Source organism: Xenia sp. Carnegie-2017, unplaced genomic scaffold, assembly GCF_021976095.1.
Source record: "Xenia sp. Carnegie-2017 unplaced genomic scaffold, XeniaSp_v1 HiC_scaffold_24, whole genome shotgun sequence".
In the NCBI taxonomy this organism is placed as follows: domain Eukaryota; kingdom Metazoa; phylum Cnidaria; class Anthozoa; order Malacalcyonacea; family Xeniidae; genus Xenia; species Xenia sp. Carnegie-2017.
The window spans coordinates 19,070,446-19,083,815 of record NW_025813487.1 but is presented as its reverse complement, the minus strand read 5'-3'; the positions used below and the strand labels follow the sequence as shown (position 1 = coordinate 19,083,815).

At 32.9% G+C, this 13,370-nt stretch overlaps 1 protein-coding gene and 2 long non-coding RNA genes across 3 annotated transcripts in view; all 3 read left to right on the top strand.

The window, feature by feature from the left end:
- The window catches only part of LOC124451679 (hemicentin-2-like), a 140,802-nt gene that overhangs the window by 14,207 nt on the left and 113,225 nt on the right, over window positions 1-13,370 (top strand). The window lies entirely within an intron of this gene.
- On the top strand, window positions 4,524-8,822 carry LOC124451737. Its single transcript, XR_006950637.1, has 4 exons — window positions 4,524-4,685; window positions 4,853-4,881; window positions 6,937-7,006; window positions 8,768-8,822. It is a non-coding gene; the product is annotated as an uncharacterized LOC124451737 (long non-coding RNA).
- On the top strand, window positions 12,236-12,498 carry LOC124451757. The gene is made up of 3 exons (XR_006950658.1): window positions 12,236-12,247; window positions 12,340-12,377; window positions 12,456-12,498. It is a non-coding gene; the product is annotated as an uncharacterized LOC124451757 (long non-coding RNA).

Below are 13,370 nucleotides of genomic sequence, written 5' to 3'. Positions count from 1 at the left end.
TTGGCAACATTAGAAAGTAACTTGGCAACCGCCATTTGAAAAGTTAACTGAAATCGACAATAATGCAAAAATCTCATTGGATAGCAGTTTAGTGGAAAATTTCCACTATTCTGGACTTTTAGCTACTGATAAGCGGGCTTCGTGCTGGCTTGTGACTGGTTAGGGCATCGATTGAACACTCCTAAGAAAATGCATCTAACACTAACGAATACTCTCATTATCAATTTTCTTTTTCATAGCTAATTTAAGAAAGGAATATTTTCTGTTTTTAATTTCAGTGAAACCTACAGTGGTAATTAATTGTTCAACACCTCTGGTTGTGAATGAAGGTGATAATGTATCATGTGTATGTAGAGGTGAAGGAGGTAACCCTCCTGCTAATGTCACATGGTTTGATAAAAATAACAACATAATTGGTGATGTTGGAGTTGTAAATAAGACATTAGTAATCACTAATGTTACATTGAATGATGGTGGAAATTACACATGTAAAGCACAAAGTTATAATGATCAACGTTTTAGAGATGAAAAATCTATTGAAGTAACAGTGAAAGCTACTTGTAAGTTTGTAAGACATCATTTCAGATCTCATTATAAACGTTTGTTTCGAATATTGGATTTAATTTTATTCTTTACAGATCGACCACAACAAACCAATATCACCATCAGTCCAATGTCAGTAAAACAAGGTCAAAATGTGACAATAACCTGTGAATCAGATGGTTATCCTGAACCAACCTACACTATTTATCATAATGGTGCAGTTATCAGTAATAATAAGACATACATCATTCAATCTGTCAACTTCAATAACGCTGGTTCATATCGTTGTGAAGCAAAGAATAAACTGGGAAATGATTTATCTGATGTTAAAAATCTTACTATCATCAGAGGTAAAATTAAAATTTTACTTCATCAATTTCTGGGCTAGTATTCTGCATTGTACATGAACAAATTACGACTGTTCAGTTTCATTCCATTTGTACACGATAGTACAAGATTGTGCTGAACAATGAAGATAGTTATATATCTTTCTTTGTTGGCGAGATTTAGATTCGTTGTGCTAAAGACTACCACTGTCAATTATGATTGACTCTTAAGCCTACGCCTCATATACCCCTTTCGCTGCCTGCTGCGCTGACGTATGCATCTGTCGTCACCTAGCTGTTAACTTTTCCTATTGCATATCCTCATTAAACAGCTTATCAAGAGCCTTAGACGACTATGATTTGTTTATAGTTCTTCGAAGACCAACGATAGTTGTTTAGGCTTCATAATAAGTCAAACTTTTTATGTCTACTCGGTCACGCGATTGACTTTCAAAATTTCAAAAATTTATTATTAATATACATCTTGAAATTTGAGTGATTATTGTTATGTTGTTGTTCTTTTCCAACATCAAAGTCTTTTTTACAAATAAGATTTTCATTAAGACAATTGGTTAATAATGCAGCGGTTTAATGCAAAAATCTCATTGGATAGCAGTTTAGTGAAAAACTTTCACTGATCTGCACTTTTAGCGAGTGATAAGCGGGCTTACTGCTGGCTTGTGGCTGGTTAGGGTATCGATCCAACACTCCTAAGCAAATGCACCTAACACTAACGAATACTCTCATTATTAATTTTCTTTTTCATAACTAATTTAAGAAAGGAATATTTTCTGTTTTTAATTTCAGTGAAACCAAATGTGGTAATTAATTGTTCAACACCTCTGGTTGTGAATGAAGGTGATAATGTATCATGTGTATGTAGAGGTGAAGGAGGTATCCCTCCTGCTAATGTCACATGGTTTGATAAAGATAACAACATAATTGGTGATGTTGGAGTTGTAAATAAGACATTAGTAATCACTAATGTTACATTGAATGATGGTGGAAATTACACATGTAAAGCACAAAGTTATAATGATCCACGTTTTAGAGATGAAAAATCTATTGAAGTAACAGTGAAAGCTACTTGTAAGTTTGTAAGACAGCATTTCAGATCTCATTATAAACGTTTGTGTCGAATATTGAATTTAATTTTATTCTATACAGATCCACCACAACAAACCAATATCACCATCAGTCCAATGTCAGTTAAACAAGGTCAAACTGTGACAATAACCTGTGAATCAGATGGTTATCCTGAGCCAACCTACACTATTTATCATAATGGTGCAGTTATCAGTAATAATAAGACATACATTATTCAATCTGTCAACTTCAATAACGCTGGTTCATATCGTTGTGAAGCAAAGAATAAACTGGGAAATGATTTATCTGATGTTAAAAATCTTACTATCATCACAGGTAAAATTAAAATCTCACTTTTATCAATTTTTGAGATAGTATCCTACTTTGCACGTAAATCAGAATTACTTACGACTTGTCAATGTTCATCTTCAATTGACTTGCATTTGTACACGATAGTACAAGATTGTAAAAAAAGTCTTTTTTACAAATGAAAATCTTCATAAAGTAAATTGCTTTATGAAGCAGCGGGCAAAAATCTCATTAGTTACCAAATTAGTGGGAAAATTCCACTAATCTGGACTTTTACTGACTAGCGCGCTCTGCGCTTGTTTGTAAGTGATTTGGACATGGCCATTCTTACGCTAGTCGTAGTTTGGCCGTCTAAAATTGTGATCGTACTCAAATTGTAAATCAGCTACTGAGCGTGCTCTATGGACTCAGACTGCTTCACCCGGATCCGTGGCATCAAATTTTGCCTTTTTTATCGTTCTTTTTATCGTTGTGAAGCAAAGTTTACACTGGGCAAAGATTTGATGTTAAGAATTTCACTGTCAACCAAGGTAAAAAGGTTGAGTTTCACTGTTTCATTTGATTTGTTCTTTTGGTCGATTATTATCATTTTTTCAATAGATATTTCTGTCATTCAGTATTCTGTCAGCATTTTCATCTCTTTGACATTATAATTTGAGTTGATTTCTGTGTAGCTATTTTAGCATTTGTCATTTAAACATTTGTCAAGATATTCATCTACTGATTGCAACACGAAAGGTAATTTATTTACAATGCTTTAAAATCATATTTATGTTTAAAATACTATTAGCTCTTTCTGTTCACTTTGCATGCGCTACCTGAGATGCTAAAAATCCTTAAAAGAAAATTTAAGCAAATCGCTCTTTTATAGCAAACTTTAGCTCTAGCCACACAATGCAATTAACATCTCGTCCTTTTCCTTAGACTTAATGGAAATGTTCAATTCAATCTATCCAATGCTCAATCAAAATGCTCCAATCTTGTTATCATATGTTATCATAATGCTAAATTATTAAGTATCTATTTTGTGTTATGTTTATTGTAGAAAAAGGATACCAGTAAGTGAATTATTCATTTTAATTTTCTTTGTGTGATATGTGATGTTAATGTATTTTTGTTTCTCATCTTTTGAATAAAATATTTTCATGGTTTGAGCAAGTTAGAGAAGCTGTTGTATTTCGTACAGTACGAACTGTTGTATTAATGTTGTATCTATATTTTCTTCGTTTCGTCCATATCATGTACAAAATTTAATCATGGTTGTTAATGTTGCAGTGGTGAAAATGGTGTTGAACCATTAGCAGGAGCTAATAATGCACAACCCATTCATTATGAACTTGCTGGAGGACTTAGAGAAAATGCTTATGAATCTGTTGGCAATCAATATGAAACAGTAAATAATCCATCAACAAGTGATGAAAGTAAACCATCAACAAGTAAAGCACCACCACCTGTTTATGCCTCGATTGATAGAGAAAAGAAGGAAATCCGGTTTGTTGTGGATATTTGTCATTTATTATTTATAAATAAAATTTGTGCATTTATTTTGTTTTAGTTGGATTATGGTGATGATTTTGAATGCATCATGGAGATTATGCAGGGTGTTTAAAAAAAACTGCTCATATTTGAAAACACCTGCGACATTTGGAATTTATACAATTCAGCAATACATGATCCCCAAAGACCTGTAAACGCAATTGAAAACAATACATACGAATTCCTTCATTGAAACTTGATTTTATATTAGACTGTTCTCTCTAATAAACGCCCTGACTCCAATAGTCGCACCCCACACGTTGTTATTGTTAACAGTGGGTTATCGATTGGGCTAAGAAACCGCATATTTAGTCTTGATTTTGTTTTTATTTGCTCACAATATGGCGATAGAGAATGATGTAAACGTCTTTCTCTAACCCCTAACCCTTTTCTTCCCTTTCTAGGCTGCTATTGCATTTATTTAACGTCCTGTGTTTATTAGGTCATTTACGATGTATAAAAATCTATATATATTTTATCACCTTATGTATATATGATAAAATATATCGTTAAACATTGAAAGTTTCTCTGGATTTTTATATATAATTTTATTGAGTTTTCGACTCGATGCTTCCTGCCTTCTTCAGAATTTATGAAGTTATTAGCTATTTACAATCCGGAGAAACTTTCAATTTTTAACAAGAATTATTTCTGGATTACAAATCTTCAACTGATAAAATATACATATACAATGACAATATATACGTATGTTTTTATTTAGTTATACTCCTACCTTGACTTTAAAGATGAGCTGAAAAGAAAGCCAGACAAAAATCGTCCTGCACCAACTGAATACGCCAGTATTGATATGAGTAAACTGGCACCTGTCGAGAAAAAAGACGACAAGAAAGGCGGTGACAAAGAAGGAGATGAAAAGAAGGAATAGTAAGTTTTATCTTTTGGAAAAGATCCACAAAGCTCGACGTCATTCATTGATGGTTGAAGAAAAAGTAAAATTGATTCATTTGTTGAATATTTTTTTAAAAAATGCCGAAAACATGTTTTTCTTTCTCTTATTATGGTAGTTTAATCTTATTATAAATTTCCTTTAGAACTGGCGATCGTCGTTAATAAAACAAGAGTACGTAAAGACTGTTACTACATTTATAAAGTTTTATTTTGTTCTTCATTATATAATCTAGATTTGATCTCTAAACAGTACTAAACTGAATACTTTATGATTGTGTCTGTGTACATAATCGTTTGCCATGAACAAACTTGAATCTTGGCATCTATGCTACAGTTTGTGAATGTATTTTACTTGCCTTTATTAGGCAACAACATTACACACTGACTTTAACGCAGCATTTTGAATAGAATATTGTTTTAATCGTAGTTTTACTTTTATTATTTTAATTATCATGGTTAAACCATTTAAACTTTTATTTACATAGAAATTAAGTGTAGAAATTCGATAGAAAAATCAAGCAATTTCAAGGAGTGTAATGGAAAACTCTTTAAATTATTTCTTTACGATTGAATGATTTCATATGCATTAGTGTAAGGGATGTTTACGAATAAAACAATTTCGTGATCATTATTATTTTTGCTTGTTTATTTTCGTGTCTACTGTAGATGTGAGATTTTACCTACCCCCAAAGACAAGCTAACATTGAGTGGCTTTATTTCAGCAAGCTTGGGCGGTAATAGCAATTTTTAATTTAAAAATTTCTAGGAAGACAGCATACTGCAATTGAAACAATTTAGTGAACAAAATGTAACAAAATTTTAATGTGTGAGTCACTGCACAATGGATAGTGCTGTCCTTGCTTCGTGTAATGGTAGTTTTCAGCGAGCGAACATCTCAATTATGCTCATCAGTGGGCAATATTCATTGACCTTTAATGATAATCAATGACAGATGAGCAGGATAGCCTAAGGTAGAAGATAGCCTAAATATATATATACCGCAGAATGCAGATTTTCAATTATTTCTTACACTGAAATGATTCGTAAAATTCAAATGTCTTACTTGGGAGTGAATACGCTTTATTTTAAACCGGATTTGCAATTCTATATTGTCCCCATATTTACTAAAATTTTGTAAAATTTTCTTTCATTTAAGATTCTAAGCTAATGGTAAAACAATGTAAATACAACGATTAAAAGAAATTATAGAACATTACTTTTGTACTTTTAATTTCTGAATTTGTTTTGGTGACTTGTTGAGTTTAGTGTTCTGGTTTTAAACAGTTCTTTTAAGAACTGTTACGTTATTATTTTGACCATTCACCATGGTATTTGCTCTTTTTTAAACAATCTTAAATTCTATTATACCCGATTAAAAAGAGCAAAGTCCTTTGACGTCATCCATGTACAGTCCTTTGCTAAACAGAAGTTTGCAGTCCAACCATCTGAATTGAAGTTGCTTGCATGGGTTGAAGTGGTAAAAGTTAAAGGACAACTTGGTTATTTGTCATTTGATTCACTGTTTTACGAAATCAAAAATTTCTCAGTGATGCATGCCCCCTGGGACTCGTCAAGAACATTCTCAATCTAGCCACGTTTGGTGTTTTCATCTAAAAACTGCAGGATAAGATCATTGGTAGGATAGATGTGGTAAAAAGGGGCGGATCAAGCTTTCCCAGGGCCTTTGGTGATTCCAAAGTCCCCCCCCCCCATCTGGAATTCTTTGTAGACAAAGTATAAGAAATTTTTAATTGTGCATTAAAATTGTGAAAATTACTAAGAATATTTCAGCAAAAGCGATTTATACAGATGTTATTTTTCACAATGATTTTCTTACAAAATCCACTTGTGGATGCTCATCGTCTTCAAGAGCATTATAATCAACTAGGAAATGGATATTGGCACAGCGTGTCGAAGTATGCTTTCACAATTTATACATTCATCTAAAAGCACCATTAAGTCATATGTAAGGATAAAATTACAGAATAAAGATTGTGTGGCTGGTATTCTTTTTTTAAAACAACTCTGGGTAATTTGTGTGGCTTGTCATGAGACAGGTTTTGATAAAATATGATCGCTCTGTTACATCGCTCTGGACTGATTGTTTCCTTCAATATTAATGGTTATAGGAAATCAAAATATACATAAAATATGAAGGAATACATCATATATTTCTGTAGCAGTTCTGTGATTTTACTTAAGTTGCATCTTCACTTTACCTTTATAGACAGAATACAAGATGGCAAAGTTTGACTTCCTTTCATTTGTTTTGTTCTGGTGGATTTCAACATGTCAAGGTATTTATTATTTTATTAGATCATTAAGGAAGTAAATGGTTATTTTTGTCAAATACAACTGTGGAATTTGCTTAGAATTTTAAGGTATATTGACTAAAATACTCACTTAATTCTTCATTTTGTGTACAATGACCATAATCAGTTCTGCATTGAATGAAATAATTTAAAAGCAATACCTGGTAGTATTTTAGAAGACAAAGAGTGTTCATTTCTTGCGTAATTTTCATCCAACGTTAGTTCAGTGAGTAAACGTCTCTGTGTACAGTGCTTCAGCTGATTTGAACCCTCCTAAAATAGTTAAAATAAATAAATAAATTTTCATCCACAAAATGAAAAATGCTACAATTTTTATTAGAGTATTGAAAATTAAATTAATCATTTACGTAATAAAAATAAGAAAATTTCGCGTAACAGACTTCATGAAAATTTATTCAGGAGCGACGGTATTCACCATGTTTTTCATGGGAACAAAACAATCTTATTAAGTTTGAGTCTGAATTTTAGCGTGGTTTATTTCTATGTAGGGGGTACATATCCTCTGTGTCATAGGTCCTAGACTAATCGATGTCTTAACAGTACACCTAATGAACACCAAATTCGAAATATTCTGATATCGATATCAATTCATCCCCCTACATCCGTGTTGAATTTCTAAACATTCACAACGTCTTTTAACTCGTCAAACTTTCTACGTTTTCCTTCATAAGACTTAACAAATAGAGCGATTTTATCTTCATTTTCAATATTTTCACCTTAAAGAAATGAGTTATTTTCTCCACATATTGCGTCAAGGCCTTAATGTCATCACTATTCTACTATGCGTAACCTTCTTCATTGTCTGTGTAAAATATTAATTCACGCGTAGTTGAATACTGACTTAAATAATTTAGCAGCTGGTATAAATATATAGTAACAATGATTACACTTTAACAACATTATCATTGCAATACTGCAATAGTTTATTTCAAGGTCATTATTTTTCTCTCTATAAGTGTGGTGTCTTTGTGGAACACCTTCAAAAACCTGAATTCCTCTGCCTTTGTATGTTTATTTGAAGAGCCTAATGCTCATTAAGCTTTGGTAGTCGTTGTTATGATTAATAAGATGTTTCTTATGTTTCTTAATGGCTCAGACTGACTTATTTGCCATTGTCTCATGACACATCGGGGCCTCTTCTGGAAATCAAAACGTGCCTTTTATTGTGCACATCTAGCTATATGATATCAATGTGACTGAAATTGAAAAAAATTCTTTCATCCCTTTACTTGTAAAATTAGTTACAATTAAAGAAAACAGTTAAAGAAGTTCAAAGCAAGCAAAAAAAAAGCAAAAAAATGTCCAGGAATGTGTAACTACTTTTAAGTTTTAAACTAACATCAAAGCCATCAGGAATGGAACAACTTCTCTTTTTTATAACACTAAACTATTTTACTCGGCTAGCAAAGGCTCTGATATTTGAATTTTTTCCGAAAAATATAAATTGTTATCAATGACGACATAATGCCCTCATTTTTAGACACTGAAAATAAATTTATAAATTTGGCACGGGGGTAATTTCCGAGGGCCACCTACGCTTGAAATGGCAATTTCCTTAAATTGGAGTTAGGGTGATCCTTGTTCTATATGTTAATTTTGTTTTATATGTTTCTGTTATCTATCCTTTGCTACTGTTTTCATTTAATAATTGATATTTAATGGATTAAAATGAATTAAACGTTATTAGATTTTATATATTTATCTTTTATTTCTTGTCATGTATAGGAATTATTCAATCACCTCCCTCTGGAACAAGTTTTACATTTCTACCTGGAGAAACAACAATATAACGTGGACATTTAATGATAGAGAAAGTGATTTGGACAGTAGAGATTGGTATTTTACTGGTAGTAGTAATGGTTATGCACAAACACTTTTGGCCATTGTTTTGAAAACTTTAATGTAATAAAGTTACGTGCACAAATTCCTCCAAATTATAACGCCTACAAACCTTCAACGCTGCAATTAAGAAATATCACTCATAGTTATGATGGAACGTATGAGTTTCGATTAACAAGAAAGGACAGTCTGTTATCTCCTTTTATATCCAAAGTCAGAGTTTTCGTTGCAAGTAAGTCATCCCTGTTTTTTTATTATTTTGTGTTTTTATCAATTTTAGAAATTGGTATTTTTTTATTTGAACATTTAATATAATTACAATATGATTTATATCGATCATTTTAACTCTGTAGAACCCACAATGTGATTTTCTATAGCTAAAACTATTTCCATTGACGTTTTTACTCATTTGGAGTCATTACTTGCTGAAATGGGGAAAAAATTTTTGTTAGGTCCCATTTTAGCCTCTATTTTAGCCTCATAATAAGTATATATGTAACACCGAGCTAATTGTGGCATAAAAGATAACTTTATGCATTTCAAAATGGTTTGTAAGAATATGCACCTCAAATAGCAGGGCAAAATGTATAATTTTTTTAGTCAACACAAAACAAGGTTTTTAAGAATGAAAAAAAATATGTTTTTTGAAATGCTATCACTGGTGGAAATCATAGAAACAATTACGTTCCTCAGCAAAACAAAGTCTAACGTTACATTTCATACACACAGTGTTTGTGTTGTTTTTCATGCAAAGTTTGCACCGCCCACGTTTCTCACTTTTCTTTGGCCAATGACAGTAGCCATCTTTACGAATATCAGCAGTAGGCAATCGCTGTTTTTTCTTTGGTTGTTGCGGGTTGGTGATGGAGTGCTTGACGGTGATGGAGTGCTTGACGGTGATGGTCGGCCTACTTTTATTTTGAATTTACATGCACCAGCGATGAAGCAACAGATGCCTGAAAGTGTCGACGGTTCATCATTTCCTTTATTGGAAGTCCCAGCAATCTGTGATCACGCCAGTATAAATTCCATGCATTTACAATTGCCACCATCAAAAAATGCCAATACAGATATGTGTACCACCGGCGTGATCTTACCTTGAAACGGTATTGAGCAAGAAATGAATCAAGCAGATCAATTCCACCCACATGCTTGTTGTATTGATCAATAACTGCTGGCATGGGCAATTTGACTCGTTCATTCTTTTTGTCCCATCTCTCAGCTGACATAATAGGCTCAATTCCAATAAGCGTAGAAAAGAGTGTAACAGCTTTATTGTCAAACCAACGAACCGCAACAATGTTGCTGTTCTGTTCAACTCTGTGATCATAAGACCCTCTTCCCGTCTTCTTCAAGATCTTTTCCTCTTTCAAGTTACATGCTGACAATCGATTCTTTCGTACTGTACCAGTATAATGCGTTCCCCTCTCCTTTAGCTGCAGGAGAAGTTTGAAACTTGTGAACAAATTATCTGCATAAATTTTATAATTGGCATGGTATGCTAAAGTTGAGGTCAGCTTTAGTACTACATCGGCTCCTTGGCCCAATTCACTGGTTTTCCCATTTCCACCTTGGTAAACATCAAAATCGTACAATATTCCACTGTCCCCTGCTCTACACCAGACCTTGAATCCCCATGGATGTGGTTTACTCTTGATAGATTGTCGAATGGGACTTGTCCTTCCTCTGTATTTACACATCATTTCATCAATTGAATTGTGCTCTTCTGGAATTAGTTTCAGGCAGTTTTCTCTCATTTTTTCAAGCCATGGTCGAATTTTCCACAATTTGTCTCTCTTGTCATTGTCAGATACCAACAAATTGTTCACAAAATGAAGCATTCTCAACAAAAGCTGAAATTGATTACGACTCATGACATCACAAACAGAACTGTGTGCAGTAGCAGATTCCCAATACTGTCGAACTCCACTCATCCTTACAAGCCCATATGAAAAAACATACCAATGAGTTGTTCTATCTCTTTCTTATTAACGTTTATTGAGTTTCCAGACTTTTGGACACTGTATTCATTGGTGCTTGTCACCAAATTTTGAAGCATATCACCACTCACAAATTGCTTAAAATATTGAAGAAGAGTTTTTGTTTCCATGTTCACTGGGGCTTCAACGTTTGGACCAGTAAATGTTACACTAGTTTCCGACACAAAAATAAAGTTTTTCTCTAACTCGGCTTACTTGTTCGCATTGAAGCTAGGAGCATGTTAACATCATTGTCATCACTATCATCGATTTTCCCACTCACATTTTCAAACTCACCATCATCATCACTGCTGCCAGAGTATTCTCCCAACAGAAAAAATATTTTCAAATGAAAAAAAGTACTGGTTAGCATGATTGGCTTCTTGAATAATCAGCCTTATTGAAAATTGCTGACAAGTTTATTTGTATTTTGAAATTTTATAACAATCAATCTTCTTTGAGAATTTCGACATGACAGACTTGTGGTGCTTAACAAGCAATTGTAATATTTATAAAAATATTACGAGCTCGTATGACCAGCCCCTTAGTTTCATGTCATTGTTACTAAAAATTCATGAATATTCATTATCCTGTAGGTAATTTTTTGGTAAAATCTCGAGGATGAAAATGTTTTTAACAAACTTGATTCTTAGAGGCCACTCTGCTGTAAATCTCTTTTTCATCACATTACATGAAAAATGATACGTAACTTTGTGCCTCTTCCATTATTGCTCTTCATTCAGACAAAGCATCTCCAATTCTTACAGCTTGTTTTTAATTATAGTTTAAAAGCTGTAATCCTTTTAATAAGATCAGGAGAAACGCTCATTTTTCCAACTTATGTTGTAAAATATTTTGGTCTATTGAATTGAAACCTTTTCAAAAGTCTACAAAAAAGTTGAGCAGCTACCATCAATTGCTTTAAATTCATCTTCATCAGTTGTACAGTGGCCTTTTCATGCGTATTGTTGTACATTGATTTTATCTTTAAGCAGTTTTGTAACAGTAAGGCATTCCATAATATTAGCCAAATCATGCGTAAATGAAATGGGTTAGTGTTCATATTTTTTGGAGGGATCACTTCAGGGATTAAGGATAAAAATTGAATTTTTTGTAAGAGTAATGGTAAATTTCCGTCTTTAATGACTGATTATGCATCTTTTACATGACTGGGACGGAAAGATTTAAGCCTTAGACCGACATCTTATATAAAGCGATATCTTCTCTTTTTTTAGTGAAACCAAATGTTTTAATTAGTTGTTCAAATCCTCTGGTTGTCAATGAAGGTGATAATGTATCATGTGTATGTAGAGGTGAAGGAGGTAACCCTCCTGCTAATGTCACATGGTTTGATAAAGATAACAACATAATTGATGATGTTGGAGTTGTAAGTAAGACATTAGTAATCACTAATGTTACAGTGAATGATGGTGGAAATTACAGATGTAAAGCACAAAGTTATAATGATCCACGTTTTAGAGATGAAAAATCAATTGAAGTAACAGTGAAAGCTACTTGTAAGTTTGTAAGACAACATTTCAGATCTCATTATAAACGTTTGTGTAGAATATTGAATTTAATTTTATTCTTTACAGATCCACCACAACAAACCAATATTACCATCAGTCCAATGTCAGTAAAAAGGTCAAAATGTGACAATAACCTGTGAATCAGATGGTTATCCTGAACCAACCTACACTATTTATCATAATGGTGCAGTTATCAGCAATAATAAGACATACATCATTCAATCTGTCAACTTCAATCACGCTGGTTCATATCGTTGTGAAGCAAAAAATAAACTGGGAAATGATTTATCTGATGTTAAAAATCTTACTATAATCAAAGGTAAAATTAAAATTTTACTTCATCAATTTTTGGGCTAGTATTCTACATTGTACATGAACAAATTACGACTGTTCAGTTTCATCCCATTTGTACACGATAGTACAAGATTGTGCTAAACAATGAAGATAGTTATATATTTTTCCTTGTTGGCGAGATTTAGATTCGTTGTGCTGAAAGACTACCACTCCCAATTATGATTGACTCTTAAGCCTACGCCTCATATACCCCTTTCGCTGCCTGCTGCGCTGACGTATGCATCTGTCGTCACCTAGCTGTTGACTTTGCGTATTGCATATTTTCATTAAATAGGTTATCAAGAGCCTCAGACGACTATGATTTGTTTATAGTTCTTCGAAGACCAACGATAGTTGTTTAGGCTTCATAATAAGTCAATATTGTTTATGTCTAGTCGGTCACGCGATGGACTTTCAAAGTTTCAAAATTTATTATTAATATGCATCTTGAAAGTTGTGTGATTATTGTTATGTTGTTGTTCTTTTCTAGCATCAAACTCTTTTTTACAAATGAAATTTTTATTAAGCAAATTGGTTAATAATGCAGCGGTTTAGTGCAAAAAATCACATTGGATAGCAGTTTAGTGTAATATTTCCACTGATCTGGACTTTTAGCGAGTGATAAACGGGCTTCCTGCTGGCTTGTGA